Consider the following 19,277-nt stretch of genomic DNA (forward strand, 5'->3'; position numbering starts at 1 on the left):
AATTATAATTAGCAACCACACAAATATAATATCCTTTTTTCTTTTTTTTCTTTCGACATCGTACAAAAAACAAATATTGATTTTTTCCTTCATTTTTATCCATAAAATGGTAACGTAATAGAATTTATAAATATTTTACTTTAAAACTACTAATTGATAAAAAAACAAATTTATTTTGACCCGCCTTATTCTAACCTAACCTATTCCAACTCAACCCTTATACTTATGTATTTTTTTCTGAAATTGAGTCAACAATTTGATAGATATTAATTAGTATATTTTTATGAATGTCAAATAGAGCTAAACCATTAAATCGTGATTCTGTTTTTGTAGAATTTAAATAACTTTTCAATATTCTTAAAGTTTAAAATGATGTTCATTTTTTTAATGTTCATTGCCATTGTTATTGAAACAAGAAGAGTAGCGGAATGTTTTAATATTTGAAAAAAACATGACAGTGTTGTTCCTCAACAGTATTTTGTATTTTTCCATAAATTTATTTCTACAAATAATTCTAGTTCTGAAATATCTCGACTATAAAATGTTGCTTTGTCTAGTATACTTTTAGAATTATAGAAATGAATATGTGCAGGGTCAGATATTTTAGTGAAATAATTTAAACAAATCTGCAACTGTATCTAGACACAAGTTCAATATTATAGTGTGGTCTAAAAATGGTATAAACATTGTAATTTTAAACGATAGTATCAAGTGACAGAAACAACTGCATGATTTCTTTGAGTTTGTTTTCCATAAAGAAGAACAATTTTTTGCCAATGTTTTGCCTTACTATGTTTATCGTTATTTTGTCTTACTTTTTTTTGGAAATAATAATTAAATAGATTTTTTTTGTTCTATTGTAATTTATTAACATACATGTAATACATATTACATTAGTAGTTTATTCTTTAATATTTAATAAAAAATGTACAACCGCGAACACTTGAATAAAAATAACATTATAGTATAGTAAATGATAACAGTGTTCTTTCACTTTTCACTTCAACATTTTTATATTTATAATAATATGTATCATCATTTTACATTTTGTTAACGGAAAAATTATTTTCTATTGAGTTTTGATAATTTGATAATAACTATTGCACTATTTCAGGGAGGTTTAATATTGAAAAAACTTATACATTCAGATAAATTTTATATTTATAATTTAAAATTTAAAACTATAAAACTGTATATTATTTTTATTGTAATTCATCGAGGAAAGAATATACTATTATCCTATAATAACTTGTATTGACAATATGCTAATTTGGTTGGTGTGACAAGGCACAAGGTATCATATGATAACTTGTTGATGACGAAATACACCTAATTTTATATAATATTAGAGAACATATAACTCATGTACGCTTGAGGCTTGACTAATGCACAAGAGGTAAAGTAATACTGTACCAATAGATAATTTATTAAATTTTGAAAGATTGAATTTTATAACTTATTTTGTTTGATAATTATTATTCTATCAATTATTAATTTTACTATCTTTCTACCTAAATATATTAACACAATTTTCAATTTACAATTATGAGATAATAGAATACAGGCAAATATTGGACAATGCCATTAATGATAAATAAAATAATACATAAATATGTACTTTAACTCTCAAGTATTCAAAAAGTAGTCACAGATCCCGTAATAGCTGGTAATGGTAGGGTGTCGATGTGAGTATCATGTTAAGGTTCGTATATTTTTCCCTTAATCCGTTACACGTGGTCATGTGACATAATAATGAAACGCATTTATAATTTATATCGCATTTGGGGGATAGTATTATCTGTGACAATAATGAAATCTACATGACACATTTATATAACCTGCAACTAAACTGATAAGGTTCATTCTTCAAATATACAATATAAATATGTAATTTTATTCTTAAAAAATTAATTTTTTTTTAATCATTACATATATAAATTAATATTTAATTATAAATTATATAAATTATAACAATTATAATAATAAATAAATAAATATTAAATAAAAAAGTTATTTCTTTCCATACACTATACAATGCATATTATGTTTTATTAACTGTTTGATATATTATATATATATATACAATATACATACATATATTATTTAGATACAAAAATCAAAATGCAAAACTTTTATAGTTTTAATACGTTTTTTTAAACATATATGGTTTTAATAAATTGTAACTATGATAATTTTCACTGTTCGATCTACGAACTTATACCATTTTTTATAATTATATTCCGTTCTTAAATTAAAATACTTTCAAGAAATATTTAATAACCTACTATTAATTTTCACAAATACGAGTACATATCATATTCTATTGGAATAAAAATAAAACAAATATACGGCTGAACTAGACATGAATTCTATAGTAACAATATTATATTATAATTTATAAGCATAGACCATTGTTTTACATTGATGAAATTAATAACCAAAAACTTATACATTTTGTCAGAGTAACTCTATAATATTATATTATTTATGTCGATGGTTTTTTATGTAAATCATAGATTTTTTTACGCATATAAACAACTTTACATTATACTTAAGTATTCAAATGATTTTTTTTCTATAGAAACCAAGATTAATTTATAATAAGAACAGATAATACTATATTGCATTAAGATCATAGTAAGAAAAATAATGAAGATTTTAAAAAATAAGGTATTTAAAAAAATAAGCAGTACACTCTTTAAAAGAAAATCAAATAAGTAGAGTAAAAAAAAAAAAAGTAGAGCTAAAAGAAACCATTGGAGTACTACGCTGTTAACAAGTTACATTAAAGGTCGAAATTCCAGTGGTTTGGCTACACGTAAAGCAGACATAAAATCAACAATCGAATGATAACCGACGGGGAAAGGGCCTAAAGGAATACCAACAAAGTGATGGGTAGATAAAATAAGAAAATACTTCAAAACACTATAGAAATGAAAAATTAAGAACATAGAATTTAGGACTGGAAAAGATGGAGAACAGTAACGGCAAAGCTTAGCTTAAAGAATTATACGAAAAAAAGATGAAGCAAAAATATGGTATATATATTTCATATTTTCTACATATGAATCGTATTGAATATTAAAATAAAGGTATTCCATATTACACTTTATTCTAATATTATAGCCAGTGGATAAAAAGTTGTTGTTCGCAACGGTGAAACAGATTGTTCCGGCGAGGGCAACTCGAACAAGCAAGCTTTTCACAACTCGTTCACCTCCACAGTCAACACGGTTTTCTACTCTTGCCTTTGTCCATCATCCCCGCTCCGCTCTTTCGGGTCACGCCTCTCACTCGCGACCGTCTGTAGTGGCGTATCGTGTATAACCGTATTCTGTTGTGTATATATATATAGATGAGAAATACCTTAGACATGACGTCGCGCTATTGAATTCGTCGGCCAAAACCAAAGAGAATATTCGCAACAATGACGCACATATACATAATATATAGTCACGGGAAAGGCGTTCGTAATATATACATATATATATAAGGGATAAAGGATCGGAAGGGTGCGTATACAGAGGAAGGATGGACGGAGAGGTTTTTCCGATGTAAAATTAGTCGTGGCAACACGGCGATGACGACGGTGGCAATGTGCTACGCCAAGAGGTATATAGGCACATCTATATAGTATAAATACAGCGTCGAGTTATTGGTGGTGCGGGGCGAATACGACGGCGTCCGAGGAAGGGTCTAATGGCGTTAAATTACCTGGCCGCAAAACGTGCGGTGTCGGCAACGGCGGCAACCGCGCGGGGATTATGGGTTACCAGGACGCGGGTTAATACCGAAGTGGTAACCGCCTATATAAATATATACATATATATATATATATATATATATATATATATATATATATATACATACGCGATATAACGGCGGAGGCGGCGGAAGCAGAGGAGTCACGCGATACCCCGTGATTGCCGGCCATTTGGTGGCGCGTTAAATTGGTCGCCGCCGTCTTTTCCTCCTCGAGCGACCCCACCACGAATAGCAATAATAATAAAATACACTTTTTATACGTCACCGGAATGGCCATGCACCGGAACCGGATGCGGAACAATTAATTCGTGGCGTAATTACGTACCTGTTGTTATATTCTGCTATGTGTGGGTGTATGTGTAGTTATTAGTTATTACGACGACAGCACGAAATATGCGTATAAATATTGATGCCACCACCCTTATATCTACCGTGACACTATAATTTATTACATAATATATATATTATACATTACATTTTATTCTATTTCGCATAAAATACCTACAATTTACTTTTAATCTGAACTGTCGGGTACAATATTTATAAATAATTAGAGAAAGAAGACAAAATGTACCTATATTACATTTTAGGAATGGAGAAAAAAATTCAAATGATATAATCTCGCGTTTGTCTTTAGTATATATATATTATATATTGAAGTAGACCACTATCAAGTATCAATTCCCATTTTCCTTTTGTTAATTATATGTGTAAAAACTATAAATGACGGTTGACTATACCCTTTATAAAGGTGGCTCATATATTGACCACCATACACATTATCCGTGTTTTGTTCATAGTAATAATATTATTATTATTATTATTATTAAGAATAATATGATATCTATAATGCACTTTTACTAAGTGTACAAATTACTAATTATAAAATTTGATCGGATAACAAATCGTGTGACTAACTTAGAATATCTATTAAAATTGTTTTAAGCATTATTATTCTCAATTAAATTGTAAAATATTAATTTTATTCTTCAAAGCTATACTACTTACTTATTCGTACATTTCACAGTATCTTTCTTTCTATTTCACCAATCATAGTTAGTTTCCCTTTTAAAGAACGTTTGTGCTGCGTCTAGCTACAGTGAATAATAATTTACTTAAATTTATTTGATTAAAATGCAATACAAATTGTACTTCGGTTTATCCTGAAAATTTATGAACCACACTTTGAGATCACACAGTCATATACAGGTATACTTAATACTTATATTTAAGTATAATATAATTAAACACTCATTCGTAATTTAATATGTACACATTAAACAGTGTCTAGTATCTACTAAATTCAGTAAACTGTATGTAATGGGTGATTAAAACGACAACAATAATGTATAATAAGTATATTAATCTTAATGAAATCAGAATAAAAAATTATAAGATATAAGTTCAATAATGGATAATAATATCTGCAGTATTACAAGTACATCATGGTTGCATATATTCTACATAAAGCTTTTATAGTACAATAACGCAGACTACCCGAATTCTAATAAAATGTTGTTTTTTTTTAGTTACTTTTCCATCTAATATAATACTTTTAGAGTTAAGCAAAAAGTGACAGTTTAATAACATATTATTAAGTTTTTTGATATCGCCCGAATTCTAACTAAACACACTCCGGTATATAGGACGTAGCTACCTATATGTTACATTTAATATTTTGATGGGGTCTTTTTTTAATAAATTGAGTAATATCGATTGATGGCAAAGGCAAAGAATAAAACAAAAAATAAAAATAATGCCATAACGGTATGTCTAGGGTTGTTTATACTTTTAACGAGCCGGCCCATATAGTGAAGAGTTTGCACACTTTCGACGGCACGGAGCGCATTTATTAAGTTAGTCGGTTATACAAACAATAAAAGTGGTTCTTTATTGTTTCCTAAACAATGATCTAAGTACCATCACGTCTCAATAGTATAGCCTACTATAACCGTTTAAAATGTTCAATTAGCAATTGCGGCAGAACCATTTATATCTGCAATATTGTAGTAGAAAGTTAGCATTACTAATGCACTTTTCCGTTATACAGTTAAAAACACTACGGACAACTGTTATTGAACGTACGCACAACATTTATGATATAAATTTGCCGATACAAATCGCCGTCCAAGAAATTGTACTAAATAAATTACGCACAGACCACACATGGTTAATGGCGAAGAGAAAAATACCCCTGGGTGAATCCTGTGGTTTTAGTCTAATATTACAACACATTTTAACATAATGTCACATTTATAGTTATTTCCAACACAGTATAGGACAACGCATAGATGATTCATTAAGATTCTACTTAGAAGACTACAAAAAAAAGTTTATTTTTTTATAAGATGTGTTAATTTGTTTGACAAAATTGTAAATTTAAGAGTATATTAGCTATACTTCTAACCTCACAATTTTATAGAATCTGAAAATATTAAATTAATAATATTCTTTACCACACGACAATATTATTATGTATAAGAAGTTATTATATACAATAAGAGTTGTCACATAAACATTCCGTTGATTGTCATAAACTCATAACACTCATAACACTTAGAAAAATATAATTATGACTTATAGGTAAATCTGTTAAAATATGCGATTTAATGACGACGAAATGTACACAACAAATATAGTTCTACAATTGTCTATGAGAATCCATATTATACAAGAATGCTATAGATAGTATTGTGAATTAGAAGTTGCAATTAATTTTGAATAAAATTGTGGCTAAACATATATATATGAATTCTTTAACATAATTCGCTAAATAAAGCGAATAAAGTATTTCATTTTTTCAATTATTCCCTAAATAATCAACGTATATAAAAATGTACCTACATAGTTATATAATTCAATACCTATGCAATATAAAACATATATATATATACATTTAATTATTGATATTATTTATATCGATTAAATTTTATTATAAGTAATTATGTAGTAAACTATTATTTTAATATTATATAGTAAAGTTTTCATTATAACTTCACTTTAATAGGTATTTAAATGAGTAAATAAAACCAAATTTATTATTTAAAGCACTGGATAACAATATAATATATAATATTATGTAAGCTGGGAATAATTAAAGATAGGTAAACAACGAGCTTTTGAAATATCCCATATATCTAAATGCTATCGCTTGGATAGAATACCATTAAATTATAACTAAGCAGCTAACCTTTTTTTTTCATTTAAACATATAACAGAAAATAGTGATATATTCCTATACCAAAAGAGACAGGAAATAAAATGTCAAACATCATTTATATACAGAGTTTTCGATCCCTAGGTAGGATTTAAAGAGCGATACAGCTTATCGGAACACACGATAAAGAAGTTGCATTTAAAATGACTTTCAAAAAAAAAACAATCCCTTCCTAAAAACCTGACACAAATTTACTGATTTTAGTGAGATCATTTAATATGTAATAAATTTAAATTATTCATGAATATACAACATATATATTATTATTCTAGCAATATTTTGACAAAATAAATAATAGTTATATTTTTGTTTATAAAAACACGTTTATTAAGATATAATGTTAGTATACATACAACCAAGAGACAGGTACTATACTGGTACGAATTCTTTGTTTCAAAAATATTTATAATTTTTTCTTGACAGACGAGTACGCTACTCATACTTATCAAAGTTTTTAGAAGTTTTAAAGAATTAATTTAATTTGTTCTTATTTGGACAAGTTTTTTTTTGTTACTCACCTATTATAAGAAATAAAATAAATTGTCTCCAATTCTATTTTGAATTAAATTTCCAAGTTTACAATTTTTACAAGTTTGTAATTTTTCACTTTTTATTTGAATAAATGTATTATCCTAAAATTAAGTAAGAGACTCGCATATTTTACATTTGTTATTATTTGTGATAAGTAATAACTATCTGATGAACACATATTATTTTAGTTAAAAAAATATTATATAGTATAAATAAAATATGTCCCTTCCGTTTTTATTTGTTATTTAGACATTTCATAATTATTTCTAAAAATGTAAAACACTAAAAATATTTTGCACCTATAGCAACTTCTACATTCATAATATTTTTTAGATTAGGTAGTAAAATTTAAACACAAGTATATTTCGGTATTACTATCCAACAGGTAGATAGTATTTTTAATTAGGTATAATAATATTATTAAATACAATACAATACAATACTTTCATTTTCATCCATCTTAATTCTTAATAGACTTAAATTTAAAATAAATATAAAAAATAACTCCATTGATGTAACTCATAAAATAATAGGCCACTGACTATCAAATACTCATTATAATAATCAATAATCAAAACGTCAGTTGCCTGTTGGCTGTCAGCGATCTATCTATTTTTATACTGTATTCATATTTCCCAAGTAAAGCTCATTACGATAATATTCTTTAATTTAACATAAGACAAGCGTATCCAAATATATTATATAGACGTACATTATAATGTTACATTGATAAATTTATCACAGCCAAATCATTAAATATATGCTTATTGGATCACCTGCTTGTAGTAACTAACGCTTAACGTCGTTTTTTTACTGGTTATTTAAATTTACATATTATATCAAAATATAATAACACTAATATAATCCAATATCCAATAAAACTACCTGTTTTCAAAAGAAAAGTAGATAGGTACCAAACGTACCTAATTTAATGTGTATTAAAAAAAAGCTAAATTCGCCAAAAAAAATAAAATCCTTTTTTTATTTTTAACCGACAACGCCATGTAAACTGTTTTACTATTACTTTCGCTAAATGTACTTAGCTATATTATATTAATAATTTTTATTAGAAATCAATTATAAATAATAACAATTATTTTTTTAAATAATTGAAACATTGATATTAGGTTTATTCTTACCAATTCATGTGCATTATTTCTTATATACTTACTGTTAGAATCTACGTTACATAATATTTTTATGAATTACAAACAAATTATAATGAGTAAATTACTAATTTAAAAGTTTAATATTTAATATTATACCTCAACTATACTCTTATATTCGCTTACCAATAATACTTTGTAATTTTAGTGATTATATATTATATACAATGAAAACATTCTTGATAAGTAAAAGAGAATGATGAATGATGTATCGCGCAAACATTAAGTTGAAAGTTCTATAAGTTAACATGCATTTGGTATAAATAATTCGTCAAACGTTAAGATATTATGAAAAGTTATTTACATTTTCATTACTATAAACACGTTTTAAAATGTTATTTTATGTGAATACGCCCTCAAATTACTAATAATGATTATATAAAAAAGATTTGTAACTATTGTTGTTTTTTTTTTTTTTAATAATCTCTTGCTTAAAAATATAAGTTTTTGCATATGACTAGAAATTATGAAATATTATCTCAATAAAATATTTTAAATAGGTATGGTAATCATATTTAATTATAACAATCTCTGAAGAATTAGAATTCAGAATAAATATTTTTTCATAGGTAAGAGAGTTCATGTAGGTATAGAGAAATTCTGTTTATAATATATAACCACTTATAAAAGATAATATTTATTCTCAATCAATTGATCTGAAACAACTGATATTTAATGTAAATAGGTTGCCTCTAATTATTTAAAATTATCTTATTACATTTTAAAATACCATTAATAATTATTAATTACTAATATACGATGTACGTTAATATAGATAGGTAATTAAACAAAGTAAATCATTTTATTTTAATTTTTAAAGATTTACGTATAAACTTTGTGAACAATTTTTGAAAAAATATAGTTTGGATAACTGTAAAAAAAATGTATATTCTAGCATAAAGAGGTTCCAAGTTCTTATTATGCAATAAACAGTATAAATTATTCCGGAATAGGGTGTCATTAAAAACGTAATTATTAATTACACATGCTAACGTGGCATAATAACTATTAAGACCAATTAAAAGTAAAGTAAACAATTCAAACTTTTAGTAAGTAAAAAAAAAATGGACTTGATGAGTTATTAAACGAAATAAAAATATTAAGTGGTTAAAATGTTGAATACCTAGTAAATACAAAAATAGAGCAACAAAAAATTAAAACTGCATAAATCAAACAAATAATGATTAAAAATATATTTATATGATAGGTAATAAAATGCTTATTCTAATCATAATAAAACACTATGACTGAATTTTATTTATTGATCGAGCCATTTTTATGTTTATTTTAAAGGATATAATCGTTATATATAAAATTATACATATATAAATTGTATTATAATATAACACAAAATAATAAAAGTAATTATAATCAAGACTTTTAAGTGAAACCGAAGCAATTGTTTTCATGTTGTGTAATTTTTTTTATTGAAATCTAATATGCACTACCATATTCGAAAATAAAACTCAGCACACAAATTACATACACGCAGGTAAAATTTAGATAACTTATATAAGCTTTGTTATAATTTTCAATAATATATGTTTCCTGATTGTTAAAATTATTGTTATCAAATTTATTTCTCTTAAGTCGAGAACGATACTAAGTCTAGAATCGGTTATATAATTGTATAAATTATAACAATGCACTTTTAAGAGCGACCAAAAATCGTTCTTATCCTTATTTTTTACCACCGTGCAGAGAACTTACTTTTTTACAATGTAAATTATTAAATAATAATGTTCTTATTTCACAGAGTATAAGACCACCTTGGTAGTCTCACGTTTCTAAAAAAAAAAAATACAATTCACTAAAAGCCAAATGTCATGTTGTCGTTCATATTTTTTAACCTTAATAGTTTTATTTGGATACAGCCCAACGAAATATGTTAACTAAATAATACCCATTAGTTGAATATAAAAAAGATGGTAACAATATTGTTCAATCAGATTTTATGATGTAAATACAAATTCTCAATTACGAATTTTTATATTGATCTGTGATTTATAATCAGTGGCGTCATTTGGGGGGGGGGCAAGGTGGGCATTTGCCCCCCCCCCCCTTGTCATCAGCGGGCCGCTGGCGGCCTACTATCGGGTCGGTCGACCCGGCCGGCCCGGGTGGGGTATATGGTGCTAGTTTTGGGCCGCAAGCCCGCAAACATGATTCAAAAATCATAAGCATAACATTCATTTCATTGCTAAATAAAATAAATAACGTAAATAATTATAAGGTATCTGACGTCTGTATTCTGTATGTGCAGATGTGGACAGGACGAGCGGGATACCGGGTTCCCGCCTTCACTGTGGGCCGCTGCTCGTATAAAATATATATTTATTAATATTATTAATTAAAATGTTATCGAATAACTAATAAGTATATAATATTATTCAGCATAAAAACCCAGATTTCTGATTAATTTAAAATGCATGACCGGCTTGTATACGTCCGGTCCGGGCTTGTTGACAACTCGTTGTTATAAGTTTAAAAATAGAATTGAAAATAATTATTTTATGTTATCAGAGTGGGTATTTAACAGAGATTAGTAATAATAAGAACCTTCCTTGTTTATTGGTTCACTGTTCGACTAGCCATTCACGCTTGACGTTCTTTTCAATTTTATAATTTATACATTTCCGCATTAATTTTTACAACCTAATAAGAGCAAATAGGACATAAATTGGGGTAAAATTCCCCTTAAAATATGTCATCATATAGTAGTTAATAGCATTGAGTATATATTGTTTACTCAATGCTTAATAGTTAATACTAAATACTTATAGGTAATATTGGGTATCCCTCTACATATTATATTTTATATACCTATGTATTAATTACAGTCATTGTTATCTTTCAAAAATGTGTGCTATTTATGCCTAGAGTAACCACAGTTATCTCAGATAACCAACTTGTATGTATAATGTATATAAATACAAGTAATATAACTATGTAAGAAGGCTGTTTGTATTGAGATAAAAATGTAATTGTTAGTGAGCGGTTTTTTTTTTTTAATTATGGGCCGGTCAAAACTTTGCCCCCCCCTTTCAAAACCTGAAATGACGCCACTGTTTATAATTGATCAATTTTATTTAAATCTTATATGTAAATCTCTTTTGCGAACAAAATAATACGACTTAGGATTAAATTTCAAGGCAATAAAAGTTATCGCATGGTAATGTGTGGTGCAGACACATTTATTGGTCTTAAGATTGTATGAATACTGAATTTTCCGTCACGAACAAAACGATTTTCCTACATTATTGCTGCCGTAATACACATACGCACACAAATACACGCAATATAGTAGCAAATACAATCTTCTGACGGTCGTAATTTTTATTTCATGATTGCTTGATTTGTATGTCACGACGTTATCCGGATTTTGGCGACGATTGTAGACACCGCAACACCAGTAAAATAATTAACGCGGTGGTTGAACAAAGCGACGATAATAAAACGTACAAATAAACGTTATCTACGACTACGTGACTACCTCAGTATATACTATATATACCTAGAAGTACATATGTGTAAAATGTAATATATTTTAGTTGTTACCCTTTAATAAGTTAGCTTTTACCGTTTAAGTATAACACTATTTTTCAGTCAACACTAGTGATTTCGAAGAAAGAAAAAACGATTTTATATAGTTAGTTATCAATATAAATAATTTAAAAAATATATCTAATTTTTAGAGTTTTTTACTTCTCGTTTTTAAATTTATAATTATTTATATTTTAAATTTAGACTGAAAATACAGAATAATAACATATTATAATACTATCTTTAAATTATATTATATTCTAGGGAAATCAGAATAGAAGCATTTCTTTGCTACAAAATCACAAAAATTGACCGAGAAAATTAGTGTGGTTATCAGTTAAATGGACCGTCATGTACGTATATTCAGGTAGATGTATAATATAATAGTGCACGGATGACGGCGAAAATGGAATAGAATAATGGCGATCGATAAATATCCGTAAATGGACCACTAACAGCGACGGTTTTACACGGTGTATTACACGCGAGCCTCGAACCGGCCAGCCGTACATTATATTATTACCGCGGGGCGCTGATAACGGGGCCGGGGAGATTCTTTGAGCCAGCCGACGCGCGGGGGCCAGAAATAACGGTCTGCACACTGGCAGGGTAAAGGGATCGGGCGTACCGGAAGTAAATGGATTGAACGCGTGCGACATGGTCGTGGAGGGCTTTGAACCGGAATTGTTGATACGACCGACGACGACGACGACGACGACAACGATACAAGCTTTTCATTTGTTGTAGAGTATGAGCGTAGGGTGTGCCTCCACACCTATTTTTATGATATTTTTTTGCACACCTTTATTTAGACACGGCGAATATATTTTAAGGAAGTTTCCTATACAGTCATGCAGATACGATGATTTGAATTTAAACTAATTTTCGTACTAATTTTTACGTACCTAATTTAAAAATAAAAATAAAAATACGAACAGAAATATGAAACAATGTTTTATTTAAATTAGTTAATAGTGATACTATCTTATAACATCAAATTAAAATAATAATTAACGTAAGTATAAAATAAGAAATACGTATAAAATATCTCAAAATTGGAAACAAATAAAAAAGTGCTTTAAGCATAACCATATTTGGATAAAACAATGGATGCATTCACATTTTACAAGTTTAAAACAATGAAAACATACACTATTGCATAACTTATAATACTGTCGTTTTTATTATTTTAATATATAGTTTTTAACTTAATTGTATTTTATTTTATTTGTTATACAAATGTGAAAGGGGTCTGAGGGTGTAATATAAAAAAAAAACCAAATAAATGCTGAAATTACATTCCTCTGACAGTGTATAGGAGAAGTGCTCTAGCAATTGTGTATTAGACATTTATTGTACGCGAAAATAGGGTACCGATATATCTGAATCTAGTAAATAAGCCCCATTTTATTTCCATCAATATAGATACAATCGATGTAGTGTAATGATAATAATTCAAAAAGCAAATTTAAAGGTGGTATTAATTCTACATGAGATAGTTCAATTCACTTTTTAAATTGTACACCCTAACTTCCGAAAATTTGATTTGAAAATTTGTACATATTTAAAACAACTAAAATTAAATTAGAAACAATAGCTTGGCCGATCTCATGTACACTTCATATTGAATTCAAATCTGTTTTTATAATCTTGATCGCTTAACTGCATTAACCTGTACTGTAAATGAAGACAAAATGGGTGGATTATCTATGTTGCTTGCGTGAGTGACAGAGACAATAAATATAGGCAGGTACTCAATCCTCTTAAAGATAATGATGAGCAAAATACATACACCAACGTGCAATGTCGAAAATGGATCACGTGTGATATATTTTCGGTCAATTTATCTTAACACCCTGCAATGTTCCGGAATCCCCGTTTAGCCATTATACCGTTTAAATAGTTAATTGGTCGCCACTATTGCCACGATTCCATAATACTAGATCTTCAGATCATATCTTCAACCCCAATCCAGCAACGCAATAACAATCTCTCGGTCACTCAAATTTAACCTTCAGTTACTTACGAGAGGAAATTCGTTACTGGAAGCGAAAAAATACTTAGCGTTCAACCTAAATAAAATATTTTAATATTATCACAGTCTTCATTTGAAAGAATTTCGTATACAAATTGTTATTATTGTACAATGGTCAATGACCAAAGGTCAGAGCTAAAATTTCTGCTTCATAAAACTATGACTAATACAGTAATACATATTCAACCTAGAAATTCTGATAACACAATAATGTCCAACTTATTTCATTCAATATTTATACCTAACTAATTATATTATAATTTTCGATTTCACCGAGTTCAGAATACAAATGTATAAATCAACAAACAATATACTATATTTTTTAATTATATTATTTTAACATTGATAATAAATCTACTAATGGCGATTATCTATTGATACATTTTTTTAAATTAAAAACATTCAATAATAATTTTAATCAAATCTTTGTTTATAAAATCATCTCGTCTAAATAAATACATCTGAGCAGTCTATATATCATACAGAATAAAATACATTCGATTGAACCCCTGTCTAGTAAATATATTATTTGTAGTAATGCAGTACGTTTTCGATTAATTTGAATAATACATTTAATCCAACTCGTTTGCATTCTGTTCGAACTTCGAAATATCTATTTTTCACAATGGTAAATAGTTTGCTATTAAAGTATATGATATAGAAAAAAATGCGCTTTTATTCTGATACAACCCACTATTTTACACCGACGACGAATAATAATTCAAAACATTCATTACTCAGTTATCCGTCGATTTATTCAGTCCAGGAGACCAACACAATACAATTAAATTATTTTGTCTCTTACTAAGTATAAACGAAAACAGTTACGGCCGCCTTGGCGTTTTATTTATTCGTTTTATTTTTTTTTATGTCGGCGAGGGTATTACTTTTTTTGTCCTCCTTTTCCTATTCTCTATGGTGAGTTGTATAAGAGCGTTAGAGCGGGCAAATTAATATCGGTGGCGGCGGCAGCGTGCGAGTGAAAGGCGCCGGTCTGTCCCTGGGTGTCGGGGAATTTAATCCGCTTTTATATAAACGTAACAACGCCGCTGCCGCGACTCACCACACTGCTGGGGAGGGAGAATCCTTTTTAACGAGAATTAATTAAAATCCGTTCACACAAGCCTCGTATTGGATTTCACTAGTGTGCTTGTGCTTGTGGCCGGCTATAGTGTTAAGTTATCCGACGCCATCGGCCAGCTACACGGACGTTTTGGACGTGTCCCGTCAGTTTTGTTGTTTTTTGTATTTCGAATAAACGATGGACGACGACATTTTTATCCACATAAACGGCTCAAAGGTATTCCAAAAATTTCTCAGGATATCATCACCCTTTCCCTTCCTACTATTCCGCAGTATCATAAGAACCGGAATGCCAGAGCTGATATTTTTCAATTTTGAAGTTATATATATCTTCAACCGAAAGGGACAGGCGAAAATTGGCCGTCACTGCCGCCGCCGCCAGTCTTAATAAAATACCAGTCGATAGTTTACGCAGGCTAGAATTCCAAAGGCGCTAAAGGACGACGTCATCGTTATTGAAAGGAATCGTGCAATTTTCTTTCATATTACTTGAGTGCATCGACGTATAGGATTCATTTGATGAAATCGTTTATGGTACACTTAAAAGAGCCAAATACATTTCAAGTCGTAATAATTGTTTGCAGTATTCTTCCGCAAAATAACAAACGGCTATAAACTATTTTCAGGACAAACTTAGTAAATATACAGTCATAAACTCAATAAATATAATATATAAATTATTATAGTACATAATACATTGTGATAACTACTAATAATAAATAACACGAATGATGATGACGCAAAATTATTATCAAGATTTTTATACTATTTAAATTTAAAACAAAAGTAATAGGATCTATGACGTATCAGTTACATTATTTAATTAGAGAATAATTAGAAGCTGCTTTATACTTTATGCTTTATCGTATTATATAAATTAACACAAAATACTAAAATAGGTACTAGTTTTTATTCAATATTCTAATAAAATATATTTAATATATAATATCAAAATTGTTATCATTAACTATATTAATAATATACATACATATTACCTACACATTAAAAATGTTAAATGTATTAATAACGTATTTAAATTATGAAAAAATTATAATTAATAAAATTCAGTAATTTATATCATAATAAAAGTATCTATAGACATCGCATCAAACGTTTTTATGCAATTATTGCGATTTTTAAAGTATGCATTTCGAATTACTGTACACACACATATTATAATAACTAGAATAAGTCAACCGTGTTTAAATCAAATATTAAATACATTTTATTTATGATCAACTTTATAAAATTAAAAAATTCTATCGTTACCTAACTAGTTACACATGAATTCTCTTATTTTATCCTCATCAACTTTTTACAATTTCCCATTTATGCAATGGTATAACTTTTAAAATATGATAATGCCGCATGCTTTCTCCCGAAGTACATAAAATCAATGATGTTCGTCGTCATAAGGACGAGGGGTGTCTGTTTGCCGGCGCCAGTAAACCTTGTCCGGGATAATGTGTAACTTTTCTCTTGCATCATCTCCCCGTATAACCGACGTCCGGACCACAGTAGGGTCCTACATGTTATAAATATCTACGTATATATAATAAATCTTCATATCCGTTTATCGATGACTTGGAACTCTCGATTTGGTCAGAACTTCAATTTCTAGGGGGACCAGAAAACTACATTTCAAGAAAAAAAGTACTTATTGAACTATAAAAGAGCTAATGGTCATCAGTCATCACAATGTATTTAAAAAATAAAAATAATTATCTAAGATATAATTTAGATATTGGTGAAAAAAAGTATTATTGATAGTTAGATTGAAAAGAAAAACGCTTAGTATGCATTTAAAATTAATAGTGCGTGTAAATATGTGTATACTCAAAAGTAAAACATTATTTATCAAATAACGCAAATAGAGTATAGAAAATATTTAAAGAAATAACAAATCTATATAATATAAGTATTAAGTTATGTGATTCTATAATTTAGACTATTATAAAAAATCTTAATAAAACTTTATACGCGTAGTCGAAATTACGAACCAGTCAGACCATATTCTGATTTAATGCCGACAGGTTATCGGCCTCAGAAATAATATAAATGGAGTACATACAAATATATTATAATATAAAAAAATTGTATTAAAAAAAAATTAAACACTGTTTTTGTGGTTATTTTCCCCAAATGTAGTGATGAAAACGATAAATTAATATATTTTATCAGACTGTTTAAAATAATAATACATCACACGGGATGCATAATACAAGGTTCTTCTACCATATGTAATTACATTGATAAATTATAATAAATAAGAATAGGGTTTTAAAATTAACAGATTAAAATTAGTTTTAAGTATTTTTATTTCTTTAATTAATTTATCCATATCTAATTCAATAAAATATATTCGATTGTGGAGGGATTTTCACTATATGTTTTCGTTAAAAATACACATATTTATAGAAATACCTAAGTAATAAGAAGAGTGGCGATGGCAATTTTCTACAGGCTGTATTATCGTTGTGGTGACACACCGCAAATAGGCTGTGGCATTTAATAATTATCTGTGTATTTTCTGAAAATTTGATGTTAGTTAAAATAATAAAATAATAATAATATAAAAAAATGTACTAATACCTAAATACATATTATATCACCAATATTAATAAAAAAAAAAGCTCAAAGTATTGGTTGTATAAATATAAGTAGATTTTTCTATAAGATTAAAAAATATATAAATTTAAATGTATAGCTAATATAATTTTGACAAGAAGAGGAGTACAATTTTTAAAATACTACGGCCTACCCTTACACAAATGTCTAGTTTTATCTATGTTTATACAATGTATCTGAATTTTAAAATAAATATAGAGTAATAATAATAAAAATAAAAATTTAATAATGTAAATCAATGCGACTTTTCTATGTTTGGAAGATTAAATATCCTACGAGTTTCATCGAAAATTGTTCCAATAGAAATTTAAAAATAGATAACAAAAATACATAAATAACTTTGTTCAGAAGTTTGAATTTCAAATTTTTAAACAATCAAAAGTAGGTAATTGCTTTACTGTAAGTACAGTAGGTGTTGATTGTCATGTACTCATGTGTACTTGATATTGAGTAATTGAATATTCTAATGTCACTTTATTTGATGTGTTAAATTTGAATTCAATGATAAATCAAGTATGAAAAACGATTCTACCCAAAAGTATTAACTAGATCAAAGCTACTATGTAAATCAAGGATAATAGTCAATTGTCTATGATAATACATAGATATGATGGTTTGGAAATTATAGTAATTATTAATTAATATTAATTTGAATATTGACATATTTTTATAATTTTTTTTATAAATTGACCGATTTTAATAATTAAATATTTAATCAATGCTAAACTATAACTAAGGAATATAATCTTTAGTACATAAAGCTTAACAATTCATAAACTGTAATCGTTCTATTTTTGATTTAAATAACATTTTCAAATAAATCGTGTGACTAACGACTCTCAGTAAAAAAGGACCGTTCTCATATGAAAAAAAGAAAGTTTATATCACCACAGGAGACTTTCTTAAATGGAATAAAAAAATCAAATTATTATAAAATATTATCTTTAAAATACGTAAATATTCTAAAAACCTAACCGTAAGTCGAATATAATATACATTATTAAAGAATTAAATAAAAATTAGCATACTTGGAAAATTACTCTGCATATACCTTATACGTTATAAGAATAAGGAATATGAATAGCAAAATAAAAATGTCCCGTCATTGTAGGAAAAACAAGTATGTTTAACACTTATTTTCACTACATTGACTTTTCTACTCTCTTATGTTAGCAGTAAAGCTCTACTATATCGGCACTTATAATTAATTGTGCTTGGTCGGTTGGTTGGTTGCTCAACTATTTCGTATAGTAATTTATGTATCATATTTGTGTATGATTAGATAGTTTTTAAAAGTGAATTTAAAATA

General features: G+C 27.7%; 1 protein-coding gene across 1 annotated transcript in view; it reads right to left on the minus strand.

The window, feature by feature from the left end:
- The window catches only part of LOC132932110 (tyrosine-protein kinase Dnt-like), a 69,978-nt gene that overhangs the window by 31,810 nt on the left and 18,891 nt on the right, over nucleotides 1-19,277 (minus strand). The window lies entirely within an intron of this gene.

The sequence above is a fragment of the Rhopalosiphum padi genome, chromosome 1 (genome assembly GCF_020882245.1).
Source record: "Rhopalosiphum padi isolate XX-2018 chromosome 1, ASM2088224v1, whole genome shotgun sequence".
Lineage (NCBI taxonomy): Eukaryota > Metazoa > Arthropoda > Insecta > Hemiptera > Aphididae > Rhopalosiphum > Rhopalosiphum padi.